The sequence below is a fragment of the Nerophis lumbriciformis genome, linkage group LG17 (assembly GCF_033978685.3).
Source record: "Nerophis lumbriciformis linkage group LG17, RoL_Nlum_v2.1, whole genome shotgun sequence".
In the NCBI taxonomy this organism is placed as follows: domain Eukaryota; kingdom Metazoa; phylum Chordata; class Actinopteri; order Syngnathiformes; family Syngnathidae; genus Nerophis; species Nerophis lumbriciformis.
In genome coordinates, this window is record NC_084564.2 from 35630001 (window position 1) to 35652894 (window position 22894).

The following is a 22894-nucleotide window of genomic DNA, read 5'->3' on the forward strand; positions in this document are numbered from 1 at the left end:
TCAGTCATCAACAATTGCATCATCAGAGAAATGGACATTGAAACAGTGTAGGTCTGACCTGGTAGGATATGTACAGCAAGTAGTGGACATAGAGAGAGAGATCAGAAAGCATAAGAACAAGTATCTACATTTGATTATTTACATTTGATTATTTACAATCTGGGGAGGTGGGATGTGGAAGGGGGAGGGTGTTACTTTAGGGTTGAAGTTGCCTGGAGGTGTTATTTTAGTGAGGTTTTGAAGGAGGATAGAGATGCACTTTCTTTTACACCTGTTGGGAGTGCATTCCACATTGATGTGGCGTAGAAGCAGAATGAGTTAAGACCTTTGTTAGATCGGAATCTGGGTTTAACGTGGTTTGTGGAGCTCCCCCTGGTGTTGTGGTTATGGCGGTCATTTACGTTATGGAAGTAGTTTGACATGTGCTTCGGTATCAGGGAGGTGAAGCAAATTTTATAGACAAGGCTCAGTGCAAGTTGTTTTACTCTGTCCTCCACCCTGAGCCAGCCCACTTTGGAGAAGTGGGTAGGAGTGAGGTGTGATCTGGGGTGGAGGTCTAGAAGTAACCTGACTAGCTTGTTCTGGGATGTTTGAGTCTAGATTTGAGGGTTTTGGAGGTGCTAGGGTACCAGGAGGTGCATGCGTAATTGAAAAAGGGTTGAACGAGAGTTCCTGCTAGAATCTTCATGGTGCTTTTGTTGACCAGAGAGGAGATTCTATAGAGAAATCTTGTTCGTTGGTTGATCTTTTTGATTACCTTGGTTGCCATTTTATCACAGGAAAGATTAGCCTCTAGAATGAACTAGGTAGGTGACCTCATCTTTCCTGGTGATAACAATGTCACCCACTTAAATAGTGAAGTCATTGACTTTCTTAAGGTTGATGTGGGACCCAAATAGGATGGATTCCGTTTTACCTAAGTGTATGGACAGCTTGTTGTCAGTGAGCCAGGTGCAAATTCGCACTGAGGATTTTCTCCAACTGTGACTTGTCTGATACCAGCAGGGCCGAGTCATCTGCAAACAGGAACAATTCACAGTTGCATGCTGATGACATGTCGTTTATGTATATTAGGAACAGTAAAGGCCCTAATATACTGCCTTGGGTGACTCCACAGCTTACTGAGAGGAGGGTTGAGGGGGCGGACACGGTGCCGTTCATCTCTACCACCTGTTTCCTCCTAAGCTTTAGAACTTTATTGTAAAAATCTCCTTCCACGTCGGTCCCTGACACCCGCATTTCAGGCTGGCCGCTCTGGAAACACTGTGGAAACGCTCCCCACCCCCACTGCTTGGTGCCTCGTCTGAGCTGTTGTGACTTAGATTATCATAGTAACTAATTAGATTATCATAGTAACTAATTAGATGACCATAGTAACTAGTATATCATGCAAAAGTGCAGATTCAAACCATTGAAATACTTGGTATTATGGCTGGGCGATATATTGAATATACTCGATATATCGCGGGTTAGTCTCTGTGCGCAACGTTATAGGTGCATACCGCCACCTACTGTACTGGAGTGTGTATCCTCAGGGTGAGTACTTAGGTTACAGACTATGTTGGTATAGACACTATATTGCCAAAAGTATTTGGCCACCTGCCTTGACTCACATATGAACTTGAAGTGCCATCCCATTCCTAACCCATAGAGTTCAATATGATGTGGGTCCACCTTTTGCAGCTATTACAGCTTCAACTCTTCTGGGAAGGCTGTCCACAAGGTTGCGGAGTGTGTTTATAGGAATTTTCCACCATTCTTCCAAAAGCGCATTGGTGAGGTCACACACTGATGTTGGTGGAGAAGGCCTGGCTCTCAGTCTCCGTTCTAATTCATCCCAAAGGTGTTTTATCGGGTTCAGGTCAGGACTCTGTGCAGGCCAGTCAAGTTCATCCACATCAGACTCTGTCATCCATGTCTTTATGGACCTTGCTTTGTGCACTGTCATGTTGGAAGAGGAAGGGGCCTGCTACAAACTGTTCCCACAAGGTTGTCCAAAATGATTTGGTATCCTGGAGCAATCAAAGTTCCTTTCACTGGAACTAAGGGGCCTAGCCCAACTCCTGAAAAACAACCCCACACCATAATTCCTCCGCTGACCCCTCTCTGTCAGTTTAGGCGGCCTACCACTTGGTGGCTGAGTTGCTGTTGTTCCCAAACTCTTCACTTTTCTTATAATAAAGCCGACAGTTGACTTGGGAGTATTTAGGACAGACACAATTTCACAACTGGATTTGTTGCACAGGTGGCATCCTATGACTGTTCCACGCTGGAAATCACTGAGAGCGGCCCATTCTTTCACAAATGTTTGTAGAAACAGTCTCCATGCCTAAGTGCTTGATTTTATACACCTGTGGCCGGGTCAAGTGATTAGGACACCTGATTCTGATCATTTGGATGGGTGGCCAAATACTTTTGGCAATATAGTGTACATATAAAATGTGTATTTACACAAAACCACACATAACAAAAGGGGAGAGAGAAAAATAAATAAATAAATAAAATAAATAGATAGATAAATAGATAAATTAATTAATTAATAAAAAATAAAAAATAAAAATAAATAAATAAATAAATAAATAAATAAATACAAAAGAAACACTGATTAATCATTGTTAATTTATGGTAACGCAAGTATTATTATTTTTAATTAATCACATGCGTTAACGTTGACAGCCCTATTTAAAACATTTAGTTATTTAGTTATTCCATTTGTATTTTGTGTAGGGATGTCCGATAATGGCTTTTTGCCGATATCCGATATTCCGATATTGTCCAACTCTTTAATTACCGATACCGATATCAACCGATACCGATATCAACCGATATATGCAGTCGTGGAATTAACACATTAGTATGCCTAATTTGGACTACCAGGTATGGTGAAGATAAGGTACTTTTTTAAAAAATTCATAAAATAAGATAAATAAATTAAAAACATTTTCTTGAATAAAAAAGAAAGTAAAACAATATAAAAATAGTTACATAGAAACTAGTAATTAATGAAAATTTGTCAAATTAACTGTTAAAGGTTAGTACTATTAGTGGACCAGCAGCACGCACAATCATGTGTGCTTATGGACTGTATCCCTTGCAGACTGTATTGATATATATTGATATATAATGTAGGAACCAGAATATTAATAACAGAAAGAAACAACCCTTTTGTGTGAATGAGTGTGAATGAGTGTGAATGGGGGAGGGAAGTTTTTTGGGTTGGTGCACTAATTGTAAGTGTATCTTGTGTTTTTTATGTTGATTTAATAAAAAAAACAACAAAAAAAAAAACAATACCGATAATTAAAAAAACTATACCGATAATTTCCGATATTACATTTTAACGCATTTATCGGCCGATAATATCGGCCTGCCGATATTATCGGACTTCTCTAATTTTGTGTTTTAATTTAATGCTGTGTCTGTTTCGGTTTTGTACACAATGCCTAATAAACAAACAGCATCACATTACATTCAGTCAAATTCAGACACACTTTTTTTAACAGATATTTTTCTCACCTTTAACCCACTTTTCTCACATTTAGCTCATTTTCATCACATTTAAGTTTAAATTAAATGTTGAACTGGGCAAAATACGGCCCGCGGGCCACATGCGGCCCATTAAGATTTTCAATCCGGCCCGCCGGACGTTCTACATAATTTTTTTAGACCTTTAACATCAAAACTGTTGCCGCCATTATGATGTGCAGTGCTGTTTTTAAATGACTGGTAAGTCTTGGACTATAGAAAGTATTTAAATGGTTCAAAACTGCACCTTTGAGTGTTATAGGAGTTATTACGTTAAACTACGTAAAGCAGAAGGGGCGGGGTTTGTTTTCAGAGCAGCCAGCCCAAAACACATGTGTCAGGAACAGATGCGGAAGCACATTTTTACAACAAATTTCTGCAAAGAAGTGATAGTATATCATATTGTAAGTGTTTATTACCCTTGTTTGTTACATTTTTGTTGTATTTTGCTTGACTGCAAAAGATACACAACTATGGAGGAGCTGGTCTGAGTAAAAGGGAGCGATGTTCATATGTTGTTAATATTCAGTGTTTTATTGTTCATAGTTAATATTGTAGATCCCACTTTCTTTATTTCCATGTACATTTTTGGGTGTCCCATTCAGTAAAAAACTGTAAAATTCCATTCCATTCCGTTTTTTTTTTGTTTTTTTTAGGTGGTCTGTCATAACGTTTTTAGACATTGTGACTTTTGGTATATTTTGGTAAACACACATACTGTACAGCAGATTTTTACAGCTAAATGTGTATATATCATTTATACACACATGCACATTGGCACCCCAAACATATTTTTTCTCTCATTATGGCCCCCGAGTCAAAATAATCCCTGCTTTACAAGTTGTTTTTAAATGTTAAACCTAAAACTTAAATCCAAATCATAAATCTAAACCAAAACATTGGATCTAAATGTTGAATCTAAATCAATATCTTAAATATAAACCTACATGTTTAATTTAAATCTTAATTTTAAATCTAAATCTAAATGATAAATATACATCTAAATGTTAAATATATATCTAAATGATAAATATAAACCTAAATGTTGAATATAAATCTAAATTTAAATCTAGCCTTAAGTTTAAACTTTAATTTTTATTTAATTTCTTTACATTCCGCACCCTTTTCCGTATACTGTCTGTCATGATGCCACGTCCCTGACCGTTGATGACAACCTGCCCCCCTAAGCGAAATTCGGGTCAAAAGTCTGAATCTGAGAAAGAAGGATCCCAACCTGAAAACAAAATTGAAACTGTAAAAACTAAGATTTAAATCTGAAAAAAAACAGAAGGTCAAATATCAAAGTATGTGAAAGGGAAAAATGAAAATAAATAATTTGTTCAAAATAATTACCAGAGTGAATGATAATTGTATCCAACCTAAAAAAATACACGTGTGCATTTATTTTTGTTTTAAATGCACTGATGCAGTTTTCAAAATTCAACATCAAAACTTGATTTTTTTAGTTTCATAGTTAATTGCTTAGGTACAAAGCTTAAGTATTTATGTAATTCATGTATTATGTATTTTTATTATCTATGTATTTAGATAACATTAAGCATACAGTGGCACATTAAATGAAGTGAAGTGAAGTGAAGTGAATTATATTTATATAGCCCTTTTCTCTAGTGACTCAAAGCACTTTTACATAGTGAAACCCAATATCTAAGTTACATTTAAACCAGTGTGGGTGGCACTGGGAGCAGGTGGGTAAAGTGTCTTGCCCAAGGACACAACGGCAGTGACTGGGAAGGCGGAAGCGGGGATCGAACCTGGAACCCTCAAGTTGCTGGCACGGCCACTCTATACCGCCCAAAAAAAACGCATCACAATGTTTGCTTTTTCCTTCCACAACATCACTGATTACTCACTGCAGACTTTATGAGAGCCAACTAACATAATTTAACCTCACTTACTGTACAATGTCTGCTGTCACTGGGACGCAGACTCATAGGATGTTGTTATATTCCCTTTTGTATAAAGAATGATTCATAATCCTCGCCAAGAAAAATGGAGGTCTCCATGTCTTTCTTGCCATTTTGGGTCTAAATTGGATGCCAAAGGGGACCAACTTGTTGGATTATAGCCTCATCCTAACAAAGTGAGAGACATTATTTATGATCTAGATCCACATGTGTCAAACTCAAGGCCCGGGGGCAAGATGTGGCCCGCCACTTAATTTTATTTGGCCCTCGAAAGCCTGGAAATAATATGTATCAATAAAGTACTGTAACTTTTCTTACGAAATGTATTCTTTCTTTTTATTTCGGGAGAAAAAAAAAAAAAATACTCCATGTAATCGCAAATTACGTTAACATAAATATTGTCTAATTATGCAAAAATATATTATCAAACATTCAAACCATTTTTTAAAAATAGAAATAAATACTATTAATAATGATTTCAAAGCAATGTATCCGTCAAATTGTGCAATGTAAAAGTAGCAATAGATTTCATGGTAAAATTGTGAAATTTACTGTGGTTTTTACAGCATTTTTCTCGAAATGAAAAAAACAGTACTTTTTTTTTAACTGTAATAAATAAACAATGGTGCCGTTTTGGCATTTACAGTAATACACCGAAAAATACACAGTTGCTGATTTGCGGTAAAAAATAAAATAAAAATGGAAGCTCAAATGCCAAAATTTTACTGTAAAATTGCAGTTTTTTTAATTTACAGTAAAAAAGACAAATGCATATTTTACAGTAAAATTCTGGCAACTGAGCTGCCTTTTTTTGTTTTTTTTAACCATAAAAAAAGCAGTACTGCTTTTCCATTTCCAGTAAAATACACACAATTTTGAGGTTAAATTACTGCAACTTACCATATTTTTTTTACAATTTACTTTTAAAAAGATGTCCTGATAAAATGCATAAAAAATGGTGTAATAATAGTATTCACCATTAGAAGTGGCCCTCTGAGGCCCAACATAACTGCGATGTGGCCCTCAGTGAAAACGACTTTGACACCTCTGATCTAGAATAAACTTTCACGCGCTCCGATCTGTGATCACAGCGCAGCTAAACATAGCTTGTTTGCGTAAACGCTTACAATAACAATATCATTAATACTTGGTTCATTTCAGGTCATGAAATGAAAGTAAAGTATTGTTGCCGGTTTTTGGATGTTTTTTTTTAGAGGGCTTTATGGGCAGAATAGTGGACCTCTCATTGGATCCTTTGTAAGATGACTTTAATGTACGTTTATTTACGAGCTAGAATGCATTAAAAAAAACTGTCTTCTTGTAATGATGGTGAACAATAGGCAGAATTCCAAAAGAAGTGCAGTTGCCCTTCAGACAATAATATCTGTGTTGACTTATTTTCAGTGGATAGTAAATCTATACTGCTATACAATCTGGACTAAATAATTGCACATCCAAATGTCTTGTAAGCACTATTGTCCCTAAGAGTCGATAGTAGTGTTGTCCCGATACCAGTATTTTGCTACCGTTATTGCAAGTGTATCCTTAAATAAAATAGTGAACATACAAGACAACTTGTCTTTTATTAGTAATTAAGCAAACAAAAGCTCCTAATTTAGCTGCTGACATATGCAGTAACATATTGTGTCATTTATCATTCTATTATTTTGTCCAACATTATTAAGGACAAGCGGTAGAAAATTAATTATTAATCTACTTGTTCATTTACTGTTAATATCTGCTTATTTTCTCTTTCAACATGTTCTATCTACACTTCTGTTAAAATGTAATAATCACTTATTCTTCTCTTGTTTGATACTTTACATTAGTTTTGGATGATACCACAAATGTTGGTATCAATCCGTAACCAAGTCGTTACAGGATCATACATTGGTCATATTCAGAGTCCTCATGTGTCCAGGGCCGTATTTTCTGAGTTTCTTCCCGAGGGCGTTTCTGTCACGGCGCGGTCTCGAACCCGCTTTTCCGCAGCAGCAACTTCTTCTTCCAGCTCCAATGTTGGCAGCATGCCAGGACACGCCCCAGCTGGCGCTGGGCGCTTCACGCACACACAACGACAAAGCTGCAGGCAATCTGCAATCCGCACACCTGAAGCTCATCCAGACAGCAGCATAAAGACCAGTGGACCCTGGGAACCTTGGAGTCGTCAACTCTTCGAAGTAAGCATTCCGTCTCTGGCTTACCTCGTGTACTTGCTCTTCCTGTCCTCCTTGTTTTCCCGCGTCTCATGGGTTTTGTGCTTCCCACAGTACCCTCCCTGTGCCGTGTGCTCGAGTTGTGTATCTCGACTTCCCTCCGGACTTTGGACCGTTTTCCTTGATCCTCGACCCTCGCTTGGACACGGACCTCGTTGCTTCTCTCCAGCCCCCGACCGCTCGCCTGGCCACGGACACTCTCTTTGCCTCGCCCCTCTGGACTGACGAAGGATCCATCCAACACGCACTCCCAACAACCCTTGGTAACATTCACATTGTTAAATTTACACATCGTCCAGCACCAAACACATAGAGTAGCATACACATCCCACACACTCATCAAAGGTTGCAATAAACCTGTAAACCTGATCTTCCTCGTGGTGTCGTCTCCTTCCACCCTTGTTGAACATGACAGTTTCAGTGTTATAACTTCACCTTTATCGTTAGTTTTTAGACCAAAATGCGTCCATTCTCCCTTTTCTGTCTACACACTGTGTCTGCTTGTAAGTACTCCGTGATTGTGTGCTGCCGAACATGCTCGTCTGCTCGTAAACCAACAATGTCCCGATGTGACGACGATGGGGGGATGGAGGGGTGGGGGACCGATACTTTTTAGAGGCGGTATATTACCGAATATAATTCATTAGTATCGCGGTACTACACTGCAAAAACTGAAATCTAAGTAAGATTAAATATCTCAAATAAGGGTGATATTTGCTTATTTTCTGTCTGAAAAGAACATGTTTCTCACTAAGCAGATTTTATGTTAGAGTGTTTTACTTGTTTTGAGGGTTTTGGTCCTAAATGATCTCAGTAAGATATTACAGCTTGTTGCTGAGATTTTATGACCTATATTGAGTAAAACATGCTTGAAACTAGAATATCAACTGATGCAAAGCTGTGTCATCAACACTCACAAGTATAAAACTATCTTTTTTAAAGTAATAATTTCTTACTTCAAGCATGAAAAAAAAAAAAATCATGATTTTGACACAATTGTGTCTCATAATTAAAACAGATGACAACCATATTGACTTTGCTGTTTTATTTTCAATGAAACAATAGAAAATACGTACTCATATAGTAGTACAGTTGGCACAGTACAGTAAACTGACAGTTAATATTTAAACATTTAACATGTGACATTTCTAACAATTTTGAACAGAAATAGTTCATGCACATTCAGGTAAATTCCTCAAAATAACAATAAAAATTTTTTGGCCGGGGGCCGGGCTGTATATATGTGCACTAATAGATTGAAAGAGCACGCACTTGGCGCGATGATGTCATGTTATCGATGTAAAAATGCATTTTTAGACCATATGATTTGCCTGAGCGGCTAGGAGACCCCGAGTGTAACAAGCGGTTGCCTTGTTGCCTTTCCTTTAAAAACAATAAATTTGTTTTTAGTATAAGTTTGCTGGTTTCAAGAAATGTAAAGCCGAGCGCATATCATTATGTCAAGATAATGGCACTAGCATTTACTTCATTTAAGAATATTTTTCAACATATTGAGCAAAAAGGTCTCTTTTTTTTTCCTATCAAAATAAATGCACTTGTTATTAGTGAGAATATACTTATTTTAAGGTATTTTTGGGTTCATTGAGGTTAGCTAATTTGACTTGTTTTGGAAAGTCTTGACAAGCCGAATGTTCTTGTTCTATTGGCAGATAATTTTGCGTAGTTCAAATAAAATACCCCGAATGTTTTAATTTTTTTTTCTTGTTTTTGAACACTGACTTTTTGCAGTGTATACTAATACCGGTATACTGTACAACCAATGTTCCCTATAAGGTACGCGCCTGTGCAATTGCGCACTGCTCAAGCGTCCTCTGCGCACGGCAAATCTATGCCACGCACAAAATCAAATAAAAAAATAAGTGCATAACAATTTTCGACATGACACGGACACGACAGAGAAAACAGTTTTCGTCATCATTGTTCAAATATTGTAACTGTCGAGACGCTTTGAGGACATGAATTCCATCGATCACTTTACTGAGCAAAACTCTTTATTGTCGGCCATAAACACATCACCAAAACATTAGTAAAAAAAAAATATCTAGCAAAAAAGGTCATTTTCTGCAGTACAAACCAGACCAAAACCAACTTTGTTATATCAACAGCAGCCGCTCGCTCTTTCTCACTTGCGCCAACACATGCACATATGGCACTAAGCCAGTGATGCGTTTACAGCCACACAAAAAGTCGGACAACTCCAACACACATAAAGTGTAATTCCAGGTCGTTACACTATGATTTACCAATCAAATGTGTGCTTATTCTAGTGTCATTTATTAGGAATCTTAATTTATAAATATTAATCATGAAATGCTGTTAGTATATTATATAAATACTAATAAAAAATGTATTTTTTACAAACAGGAAGTTGCAGGAATGTACACATGATCCCCTGCTTACATCTCATTGTGCAACATGTGAATGTTTTAATGGGAACTAAATGCAATGTCTGAAAGGGGTACAAATTATTTCCAAAGCAGGACCTCCACACAGACAAACAATACAAGTACACAGTTCATGAAAAACAATATTTTTTGTTATTGTCATTATAAGTGGGCCTAAACACTTATATTAGAAAATAACCTAATTGAAATGACTGCTGTCATTTGATTATAGTAATAAGAGAATGTTGTCTGTCCATCTGTGTTGGCCCTGCGGTGAGGTGGGGACTTGTCCAGGGTATACCCCGCCTTCCGCCCGAATGCAGCTGAGATAGGCTCCAGCACCCCCCACGACCTTGAAAGGGACAAGCGGTAGAAAATGGATGGATGGATGGAGATTGAACTTGTTATTTAGTCAGGTTTGGGACAGGTGTGCTGCTGGTGTAGCCACAGTGTGCACGTCTGATGTTGCTCACATGGGCTCCACTGAATGCTCAGGGAGTTTTTGCATTTGCTGACACACATGAAAAATTAGTAGGGGAACATTGCGTACAACGCTATTAGATAGTATGGGAGTCTCTCAGGATGACTCCTACACACAGCTCACAGTCAAGGCTAGTGGATGTAAGGATGAATAAAAAACAGGTCTTCTTATGAATGCAAATGACGCTTGGTGTCCACAAGATGTGCAAATGTGCCAGGACAACAACAACACACAAGTGCAGCTTGTTTTGTCGGCCCCGGAGAGACCAAAACACGCAGCATAAGGTACTTGAAATTCTGCATCGTGTCTTATTGCCAATATGCCTTCAGAACAACATGTGGCGCTCCTTTAGTGCTTTCCAATTTTCACAACCTTTTTGGCAATCCCAGTCATCATTCCCCTCCATTCACTACCAAAGATAGGAATATAATGAATTAACTTCCCAAAACAGCTGAACCCTTTAGTTGTCAGCAAATTATATTCATTGATGAGATTTGTGCTGCACAGACAGATGTATGCAACATGTTTAAAGGGGAACATTATCACAATTCCATAAGGGTTAAAACCATTAAAAATCAGTTCCCAGTGGCTTATTTTATTTTTCGAAGTTTTTTTTCAAAATGTTACCCATCACACAATATCCCTAAAAAAAAGCTTCAAAGTGCCTGATTTTAACCATCGTTATATACACCCGTCCATTTTCCTGTGACGTCACATAGTGATGCCAATACAAACAAACATGGCGGATAGAACAGCAAGGTAGCGACATTAGCTCGGATTCAGACTCGGATTTCAGCGGCTTAAGCGATTCAACAGATTACGAATGTATTGAAACGGATGGTTGTAGTGTGGAGGCAGGTAGCAAAAACGAAATTGAAGAAGAAACTGAAGCTATTGAGCCATATCGGTTTGAACCGTATGCAAGCGAAACCGACGAAAATGACACGACAGCCAGCGACACGAGAGAAAGTGAGGACGAATTCGGCGATCGCCTTCTAACCAACGATTGGTATGTGTTTGTTTTTAAGTGTTGTAATGTTTTTAAGCTAAATTATTGGTAAACACAGTTTATGCATAATAATTTACGTAAAACCGCGAGTAATGAATAAAGTTTTCATCAATTAATATATTCTGTAGACATACCCTCATCCGCTCTCTTTTCCTGAAAGCTGATCTGTCCAGTTTTGGAGTTGATGTCGGCAGGCCAGGGAAGCTAGGGTCGGTATTCTTCTCTTGATCATCTTCGGTGGCTTAAGAGACGGTAGAAGCGGTGTGAGCCAAGACATCCAGGGGGTTTAGCTCGCTCGTCTGCGGGAACAAACTGCCGCCATTGCTTGCCGTGCTACCGAGGTTCTTTGTCCCTGAATAGCTCACACACTCCGGCAGATTCAATGGGGGTCTGGCGGCATATTTCTTTGACTTTATCGTTGGAAATGGATCTGCTTTGAGTGTCGCAGGATATCCACACATTCTTGCCATCTCTGTCGTAGCATAGCTTTCGTCGGTAAAGTGTGCGGAACAAACGACTGACCATTTTCGTCGGCTTTCCCCACACCCTCGTATTTTGAACAAATTTTGTCCAATTTCTTGCCACTTTCGCATCTTTGGGCATACTTGCCAACCTTGAGACCTCCGATTTCGGGAGGTGGGGGGTGGGGGGGAGGGGCGTGGTTGTGGGCGTGGCTAAGAGGGGAGGAGTATATTTACAGCTAGAATTCAGCAAGTCAAGTATTTCATATATATATATATATATATATATATATATATATATATATATATATATATATATATATATATATATATATAAGAAATACTTGACTTTCAGTGAATTCTAGCAGCAGGTCTCCAAGGTGAACAGCCTCTGGCATGTTAGAATGGCACGCACACAAGTGCTTTCATCAAATGCACTAGATGGCAGTATTGTCCTGTTTAAGAGTGTCACAACATTGCTGTTTACGGAAGACGAACTGCTTTACGGTAGACCAAAACGTGACTGCTGTTGTTGTGTGTTGTTGCTGCGCTGGGAGGACGTTAATGAAACTGCCTAACAATAAACCCACATAAGGAACCAATAACTCGCCCTCGATCATTCTACAGTTATAATGTCATTGGGCAGGCACACCGTTTATATTGTGGGAAAGCCTGAATTTCGGGAGATTTTCGGTAGATAATTTGTCCCGGGAGGTTTTCGGGAGAGGCGCTGAATTTCAGGAGTCTCCCGGAAAATCCGGGAGGGTTGGCAAGTATGTCTTTGGGCCACTGGTGCAACTTGAATCCGTCCCTGTTCGTGTTGTTACACCCTCCGACAACACACCGACGAGGCATGATGTCTCCAAGGTACGGAAAACAGTCGAAAAAACGGAAAATAACAGAGCTGATTTGATTCCGTGTTTGTAATGTGTTTGAGAAAATGGCGGATTGCTTCCCGATGTGACGTCACGTTGTGACGAATAATAGAAAAGGCGTTTAACTCGCCAAAATTCACCCATTTACAGTTCGGAAATCGGTTAAAAAAATATATGGTCTTTTTTCTGCAACATCAAGGTATATATTGACGCTTACATAGGTCTGGTGATAATGTTCCCCTTTAAGGTCTTTTCAAACCTGCTCTTTTGTACAATACCTCTTATTTCCTTGCATATGCTATCTCAATGTTCTATGCAAATCTGCAGGTCTTTTTTATATTCAAGTGCAGTTGTGGCCACAGACTTCATAAACACTTTTCTTTCCATGGGCAGACTCCGCTGTCATTCATCAATTTCTAAAAACAAAATGAAACATCTCGGAGATGTCTGTCGTTCTTATCAATTTATGGTGTTTTTCTTTGCGGCGGACCTTTTTGTTTTTGTTATTCCCGCAGATGCGTTGAAAGTGTCGCTCGATAAAATTCATCTCAGCAGGCACAAAATTAGAAAAGGCCAAACTGTGCGGAACAGAGTGGCGCATATTTCACACTTGAGTAGTTGAAGGTGACAATCATATTCGGAAAAAAAGATCCTGGCAGTGTGTTGTGTCTTAATTATCCCACTTTGAAGCGTATTGACTTGGTGTGTAAAATGTTTCATTATATATACACCGCAAAGTAGTACTAGCTCAGAAAAGATTCATCGTGTCTTCTTAATGGATATGCTTTTTGTTTCTTCTATTCAGACAAGGTTTAGGTAAGAAGGTAAATAACTATCTACTTCAATCAATCAATCAATATTTATTTATATAGCCCTAAATCACGAGTGTCTCAAAGGGCTGCACAAGCCACAACGACATCCTCGGTTCAGATCCCACATAAGGGCAAAGAAAACTCACAACCCAGTGGGATGTCAATGTGAATGACTATTAGAAACCTTGGAGAGGACCGCAGATGTGGGTGACCTCCTGCCCCCTCTAGGGGAGACAGGATGCAATGGACGTCGAGTGGGTCTAGCATAATATTGTGAAAGTCCAGTCCATAGTGGATATAACATAAGAGTGAGGGTCCAGTCCATAGTGGGGCCAGCAGGAGATCATCCCGATCGGAGACGGGTCAGCAGTGTTGGGACTAACGCGTTACAAAGCAACTAGTAATCTAACGCATTATTTTGTATATTCAGTAACTCAGTTACCGTTACTACATGATGCGTTACTGCGTTATTTTACATTATTTTTTATGTAGTATCGGCTAGAAACAGAAGATCTGAGTGTCTTTTATTGGAGCGCTGCGGTGTCGTCCTTCTGATTCTTCCTCTGTCACAAGCCGGAGAGAAGAAAAGAGGCGCGCTCTGTGTGTGTGTCTGGGTGTGTCACACCGCGGTGAGGGAAGTCTTGTCTTGGTTTTTTCTGTCTTGTGATTTACATGTTTTATTTTGAAAAGCAACTCCTTTTGTTTCAAATCACGGGTCCTTCCTCTTGTGTCACCAGTCTGACGTCATTCCTGACCCTTGATTGTTTCCACCTGTTTCCCATTACCCTCATGTTCCATATAAGACCATGCCTCCCCTTGTTCTGTGCCAGATTGTCTTGCGTTCCATGTTCATGTTCATGTCCATGCCTTGCCTTGTCCCACGTCTATGTCCTTGCTTCCAGAATATCCCACGCTGTAATTTTGAATTAACTTTTTCTCCTCCCTCAGAGCGACTTTTGTTATTCAACCTTTTTCTACCGCAGTGGTGAGTTATAATTTTTCCCTAAAGATTTTTCCTCAAAGTTCTTGAGTGATTTTTTGTTTACATTTATTAGAGTAGTAAGTTTTATAGTCTTTATTTTCTTCCTCCTGTTGGAGCGTTTTTTGTTAAAGTTTTTTGATACTAGATACGGTGCTAATTATCCATCCATCCATCCATCTTCTTCCGCTTATCCGAGGTCGGGTCGCGGGGGCAGCAGCCTAAGCAGGGAAGCCCAGACTTCCCCCTCCCCAGCCACTTTGTCCTGCTCTTCCTGTGGGACCCCGAGGCGTTCCCAGGCCAGCCGGGAGACATAGTCTTCCCAACGTGTCCTGGGTCTTCCCCGCGGCCTCCTACCGGTCGGACGTGCCCTAAACACCTCCTAGAGAGGCGTTCGGGTGGCATCCTGACCAGATGCCCGAACCACCTCATCTGGCTTCTCTCGATGTGGAGGAGCAGCGGCTTTACTTTGAGCTCCCCCCGGATGACAGAGCTTCTCACCCTATCTCTAAGGGAGAGCCCCGCCACCCGGCGGAGGAAACTCATTTCGGCCGCTTGTACCCGTGATCTTGTCCTTTCGGTCATAACCCAAAGCTCTTTATGGACAGAATTTCTAGGCGCAGTCAAGGCGTTGAGGGGATCTGGTTTGGTGGCTGCAGGATTAGGTCTCTGCTTTTTGCAGATGATGTGGTCCTGATGGCTTCATCTGGCCAGGATCTTCAGCTCTCACTGGATCGGTTCGCAGCCGAGTGTGAAGCGACTGGGATGAGAATAAGCACCTCCAAGTCCGAGTCCATGGTTCTCGCCCGGAAAAGGGTGGAGTGCCATCTCCGGGTTGGGGAGGAGATCTTGCCCCAAGTGGAGGAGTTCAAGTACCTCGGAATCTTGTTCACGAGTGAGGGAAGAGTGGATCGTGAGATCGACAGGCGGATCGGTGCGGCGTCTTTAGTAATGCGGACGCTGTATCGATCCGTTGTGGTGAAGAAGGAGCTGAGCCGGAAGGCAAAGCTCTCAATTTACCGGTCGATCTACGTTCCCATCCTCACCTATGGTCATGAGCTTTGGGTTATGACCGAAAGGACAAGATCACGGGTACAAGCGGTGCTAATTATAATTGTCCTTATTTTTGTATTTCCTCCTTTTGGAGTGATTTTCGTTTTTTCCCTTTTGGAACATTTTGTCGATAGCTATTTTTGTAATTTCATAGTATTTGAATTTACTCGGCTCTGGAGGCTTAAAGAGTTTTTCAAAATAAATGCTTTATTTGGAATCACATCTCTGCATCTGAGTCCCTTCCTTCGTCCAAGCCTGACAGGGTGTGGGTGTGGGGAGGGGAGGGACACACGTGATCCGTGGTTTGATATATGAAGCAAAAAAAAAAGTTTTTCGCACGTTCAGTCCACACACAGCGTGGTCATGGCGAGCGGAGTAACGGAGGAGCTTCAACGCCCCGCGCCATTGAATCGGTGTGTTTATAGGTGCAGACTCCGTTGTGCAAAACGAGGGTTTTAAACACATGCTGAACGTGCTTGAGCCACGTTACGACATCCCGTCGCGCACCCACTTCAGCAATAAGATTGTGCCAGATCTTTATGCGCAGGAGAAGAAAAAAGTTGTGGATGAACTGTCCCGAGCATCACTACAGACGGGTGGAGGTCCAGGGGAACTATGTGACGATAAGCGCTCACTTCATCACAGCAGACTGGCAGATGAGAAGACATGCCCCCTCTACAAGAGTCACCTTGCGCAGGTACTGACACAAGCAGTGGAGGAATGGAAGATAAAGATATCCCAGTCACACGTGATAATGCCAAAAATCAAATAATTACAGTGAATGAGGCAGGACTGGGACCACAGATAGGTGCTTTGCACATGTAGTGAGTTTGGCATCACATTTCAGTCAATAGGATAGAGCGCCTCCTTGGGACGATCATGAAGGAGGTTTTCTACTTCCACCCAAGCACAGCAGCTGCTCGTGTGCTTAAGACAAAGCAAGAAATGCTAAAGCTGCCTACTCATAAAGCTCATACATGATGTCCCAACGATGTGGAACTCCACTTATGATATGTTGGAGCAGCAGGCAGCTATATACTCTGCATTGACCCACAAGACCCTGAAGAAAAATGTCAAAGACATCATCACCCTGTCTGATGATGATGTGAGAGCGGCAGATGAGGTCCTCCAGGTGCTTAAACCCCTCAAAACTGTTACATCTCTACTGAGCACTGAAACTTCATCATCTGTGTCAATGATCCTGCCACTGGAAACAAGGATTCTAGGATCCATGGCTCCAAGTGTGGAAGACAGCAGCATCACTCCAGATGTCAGGCTTTATTTCACTACCTATGTTTCAAGGAAGATGATGTGCCTTCTTATTTTGCACTTTAAGTTGTTTTTTATTAATGCTCATTGGTCCAAGTTTAAAGAAAGGAGAAATGCCTTTTTATGTTGCGCTGTTTTTTATTAATTATGTTGAAGGCCTACTGAAACCCACTACTACCGACCACGCAGTCTGATAGTTTATATATCAATGATGAAATCTTAACATTGCAACACATTCCAATACGGCCGGGTTAGCTTAATAAAGTGCAATTTTAAATTTTGCGCGAAATATCCTGCTGAAAACGTCTCGGTATGATGACGTCAGCGCGTGACGTCACGGATTGTAGAGGACATTTTGAGACAGCTCGGTGCCCAGCTATTAAGTCGTCTGTTTTCATCGCAATCTTTTGCAATTTGTTCAATGAACAATGGAGACAGCAAAGAAGAAAGCTGTAGGTGGGAAGCGGTGTATTGTGGCCGACTGCAGCAACACAAACACAGCCGGTGTTTCATTGTTTACATTCCCGAAAGATGACAGTCAAGCTTTACCATTGGCCTGTGGAGAACTGGGACAACAGAGACTCTTACCAGGAGGACTTTGAGTTGGATGCGCAGACGCAGTACCGTGAGTACGCATGCAGCTGCGGCTTCCAAATATTTGATCGCTTGCCCGTACGTGCGTGCCGCTATGTGCATGTCACGTACATAACTTTGGGGACTTTGGGGAAATATATGTGCTGTATGAACTTTGGGGAGGTGAACGGTACTTTGGGCTGTGGGATTGAGTGTTGTGCAGGTGTTTGAGTTGTATTGGCGGGTTACATGGACGCGAGGGGGGAGGTGTTTGTTATGCGGGATTAATTTGTGGCATATTAAATATAAGCCTGGTTGTGTTGTGGCTAATAGAGTATATATATGTCTTGTGTTTATTTATTGTTTTAGTCATTCCCAGCTGAATATCAGGTCCCACCCGCCTCTCACAGCATCTTCCCTATCTGATTCGCTCCCACTGCCCTCTAGTCCTTCACTCTTACTTTCCTCATCCACAAATCTTTCATCGTCGCTCAAATTAATGGGGAAATCGTCGCTTTCTCAGTCCGAATTGCTGGTGGCCATGATTGTAAACAATGTGCAGATGTGAGGAGCTCCACAACCTGTGACGTCACGCTACTCATCTGCTACTTCCGGTACAGGCAAGGCTTTTTTATCAGCGACCAAAAGTTGCAAACTTTATTGTCGATGTTCTCTACTAAATCCTTTCAGCAAAAATATGGCAATATCGCGAAATGATCAAGTACGACACATAGAATGGACCTGCTATCCCCGTTTGAATAAGAAAATCGCATTTCAGTAGGCCTTTAAAAGGAAGATAAAAATGCATGTCAAGTTGATCAACAGATTGTATTATTCTCCAGTGCAATAACAGTACTGGAATGAAGGCTAAAAGGGCATTAATGGGAGCTTTAAAAAAAGAAGAAAAAAAGAAGTAACTAAATAGTTACTTTTCACAGTAACGCATTACTTTTTGGTGTAAGTAACTGAGTAAGTAACTGAGTTACTTTTTAAATAAAGTAACTAGTAACTGTAACTAGTTACTGGTTTTCAGTAACTAACCCAACACTGCGGGTCAGCAGCGCAGAGATGTCCCCAACCGATGCACAGGCGAGCGGTCCACCCCGGGTCCCGACTCTGGACAGCCAACACTTCATCCATGGCCACCGGACCTGTGCCCCCCACTTCCACAAGGGAGAGGGGGGGAGAGCGGAAAATAAAAGAAACGGCAGATCAACTGGTCTAAAAGGGGGGTCTATTTAAGAGTATACAAATGATTTTTAAGATGGGACTTAAATGCTTCTACTGAGGTAGCATCTCTAACTGTTACCGGGAGGGCATTCCATAGTACTGGAGCCCCAATAGAAAACGCTCTATAGCCCGCAGACTTTTTTTGGGCACTGAGAATCACTAATAAGCCGGAGTTCTTTGAACGCAGATTTCTTGCCGGGACATATGATACAATACAATCGGCAAGATAGGATGGAACTAGATCGTGTAGTATTTTATACGTAAGTAGTAAAACCTTAAAGTCACATCTTAAGTGCACAGGAAGCTTACTAAACCCGGATTGAATAGAAGAAACTTAAAGTATAAAATGGCTAAAACACTCAAAACTAATGTTACTAATGTTCTAAACTCTCAATTGGCGCAATTATCAAATCAAACTTTATTTATGAAGCGCTTTTCATACTGATGTGTATTTCTGGTCTTGTCACCCCCTCCCGGGCAGAAGGGCAACATGGCAGTGCGGCTGGATCAAAAGAGACGTCGGAGACGCTTTGCTGAACAAAAAGTTGCTTTATTACAAGCGAGTGTCATTAAACAGGTCTGCAGTACCCGGAAGAGCTCAGGTCAAAAATGAAGGACTCTTAACTTGGAGAAGCCAAACCCATCAGTCTTATATTCCTTCTTTCTCTGTTTGGGTTTGTGCTAAGTCAGGACAGTACAACCTGACCATGTAAGGAGATGTTCGTGTGTAGTGACTGGTAAGACAACAGGTCTATACCATAACTTGTAGGCTGACGTTTAAGATAAACATGGAGTCTCTCCTCCAGGATAGAGCTATCACTTTTGCATTCCGAAGCCTGGTTTTTCTTGTGAGAGAGCTAATTCCAGTCCACATGCAAAAGTCCAACTAAGGCCCCTTCTCAACCATTATTTCTCCAAGTTGAATATAAACATTCACCATATGTTGAACATAATGAGTCAATTAATTAACTTCAATACATAAAAGAAATGCAATGCAGAGTGCTTTACAAAGTGAAAAACAATACCCCGGTGACCCATATCCCCATTATCACATACGTACGCACGGACACAGATACCAAACACAAACACACACACACACAACTTACACACATGTGCAACTATATGGACAAATGATTGCATGGCTGATTACAGAGGAGACATGTGAGTAAACACTGCACGATGGCTCCTCCGAAATGTTTGAAAATAAAAATAATAAAACTTGTAAAATAGTAAGAACCATGAGTAGAGTTAAAGAATAAAATACAAGTAAGACATATGAAGAATAGAAAAAAATAAAAAGGAATATACAGTAAATACATAATAAATAAATAGAACTAAATACGATATTGCATAACTAATAGGATACAAAGTTAAATACAAATGACTTCAATAGAATAATTTATATCAGGTAAAAGCCAAATCAAAAAGGTGGGTCTTAAGCTTGCTCTTATAAACATGAACGTTCTCCGCAGTCCTGAGGTCCTTCGGCAAGCTGTTCTAAAGACATCCCGTGACTTTGAGTCCTGACTTTTGGAATAATTAGTGCCGGAGGATCTCAGGCTCATAGGGTAAAAGCAAATCTGAAGGATAAGAAGGCCCAATACCATAAAAACATTCATAAACCATAAGAAGAACCTTAACATTGATCCTGAAACACAGAGGGAGCCAATGCAGAGATTTTAAAAACTGATGTAATGTGAGCCCGCCTTCTGGTCTTCGTCAGGACACGTGCCGCTGAATTTTGGCGTAATTGTAATGGTGTAATAACCTTTTTAGGAAGAGCAGAAAGCAGGGCGTTACAATATTATACACGACTTGTAATAAAAACATGCATTAGCGTCTCCGTGTTGCCCTGAGAGAGAATTGGGCGAACTCTGGCTACATTTTTTTTGGATGATAAAAACCTATTTTTGTTATATTTTTTATATGTGGTATAAGGTCAGAGTCGAAAATAACGCCCCGATTTTTCACTTGTAATTATTATTATTACTTAATATTTGGTTACATTTTCCCTTGGCAAGTTTCACTGCAAAAAGGCGCTTTTGGTAGCCATCCACAAGCTTCTGGCAAGCTTCTGCTTGAATTTTTGACCGCTCCTCTTGACAAAATTGTCGCAGTTCAGCTAAATTTGTTGGTTTTCCGACAAGGACTTGTTTTTTCAGCATTGTCCACACGTTTAAGTCAGGACTTCGGGAAGGCCATTCTAAAACCTTAATTCTAGCCTGATTAACCATTCCTTGTGTTATGTACGCGAGGGGTGGAAGGAGACGTCACCACGAAGAAGCTCAGGTTACCAGGTTTATTGTAACCTTTGATGATTGTGTGGGAGGTGTATGCTACTCTATGTGTTGGTTGCAGGACGAAGTGTGATATTAACCATGTAAATAATACCAGAGAATGTTGTACGTGCATGATGGATGAAAACTTTGTCAGTCCAAGAGGGCGAGGCACAAAGGAAGTCCGGGGACAGGCAGGAGGTCGAGGGCAGTAGAGAAGCGACAAGGTCCGTGTCCAGGCAAGGGTCGAGGATCAAGGGAGGCAGTCCAAAATCCGGATAGAGGTCGAGGTACAGAGCTCGAGCACACGGAACAAGGCAGGCACTGCGAGGGAGACAAGGGACATGAGTCAACCAGACAAAAAGAGACACGGGGAACAAGAGCGAGGACAACGAGAGTTAAGCCAGAGACGTAATGCTTACTACTGAGAGTTAACGACGTTCCGGCGTCGGTTCCAAGGACTGACTGGTCTTTATGCTGTCCTCCTGATTGCTGACAGGTGCGCTGATGGCTGACAGTCTGCAGCGAAGCGTGCGAGGGCGTGTCCTGACATGCTGCCAGACAGAGTGTTGTATCGTGCTGCGCGAGGATTGTGTGTTCGAGACCGCGCCGTGACACCTTGACCACTTTTGACGTGTGTTTGGGGTCATTGTCCTGTCAAAAATTCAACCAGAAGCTTGCCAGAAGCTTGTGGATGGCTACCAAATGCGCCTTATTGCAGTGAAACTTGCCAAGGGACATGTAAGCAAATATTAACATTGCTGTATGTATACTTTTGACCCAGCAGATTTGGTCACATTTTCAGTAGACTCATAATAAATTCATAAAAGAACCACACTTCCTGAATGTTTTTGTGACCAACAAGTATGTGCTCCAATCACTCTATCACAAAAAAATGAGAGTTGTAGAAATTATTGGAAACTGAAGACAGCCATGACATTATGTTCTTTACAAGTGTATGCAAACTTTTGACCATGACTGTATTTAATCAAGACCCTCGCCTCATGTGGTTTCTGCCACCGCGGCGGGCAATGTGTTTGACTTTGCTTCCTGTTTTTAACTTTTGTGTAATGTTCATACTGTTGTTACTCAGCCAGCGATTGTGGGTCTGATGGACCCGTTGCATTTTGTGGCTTTTAATGCCTCACAATCAAACACTTTTATATTAAAATACTAAACAGATGTTTACCTTATCCCAATAAACATCTGTTCAGTATTTTAACATAAAAGTCCCACGAACGCTGGCTGAGTAACAACAATATGAACGTTGCACGGAAAATTTCTCTGCCAGTTTCTGCATCCCACAGGGATTCTTCTATTGTGTTTTTTCACCTGCGGTTCCCACACAAGGTTGCAACATTGTTTGTCAACACGGTCTTGCTCTCATTTTCTCGCACATTTGACCCTCTGATGTTCTGTGTACCTACACTCTGTCCTCCTCCTGTCTAGGCCTGCTGTGTGCATGTGTGTGTGTGTGTGTGTGTGTGTGTGTGTGTGTGTGTGTGTGTGTGTGTGTGTGTGTGTGTGTGTGTGGTACACAGAACATCAATTTCCACACTTCTATTAGCCCCAGATCCAGTGGACCCGGACATCTTACATGTAATAGAAATGTGTAGCGGGGGTGTATGGTGTGTGGTCATTAAATATGTATTCTGATATATGTTCTTCACAAAAAATGAGCCAAAGTCAGTGAGTCTCAGTTTGAAAAAAATTATTAATTGTATCATTTTTCTTTTAATAAAAAATTAAAACGGGTCCCACAGACCCGAACACCACACAAGGGTTAAAGCCTCTGTATCTTGTCT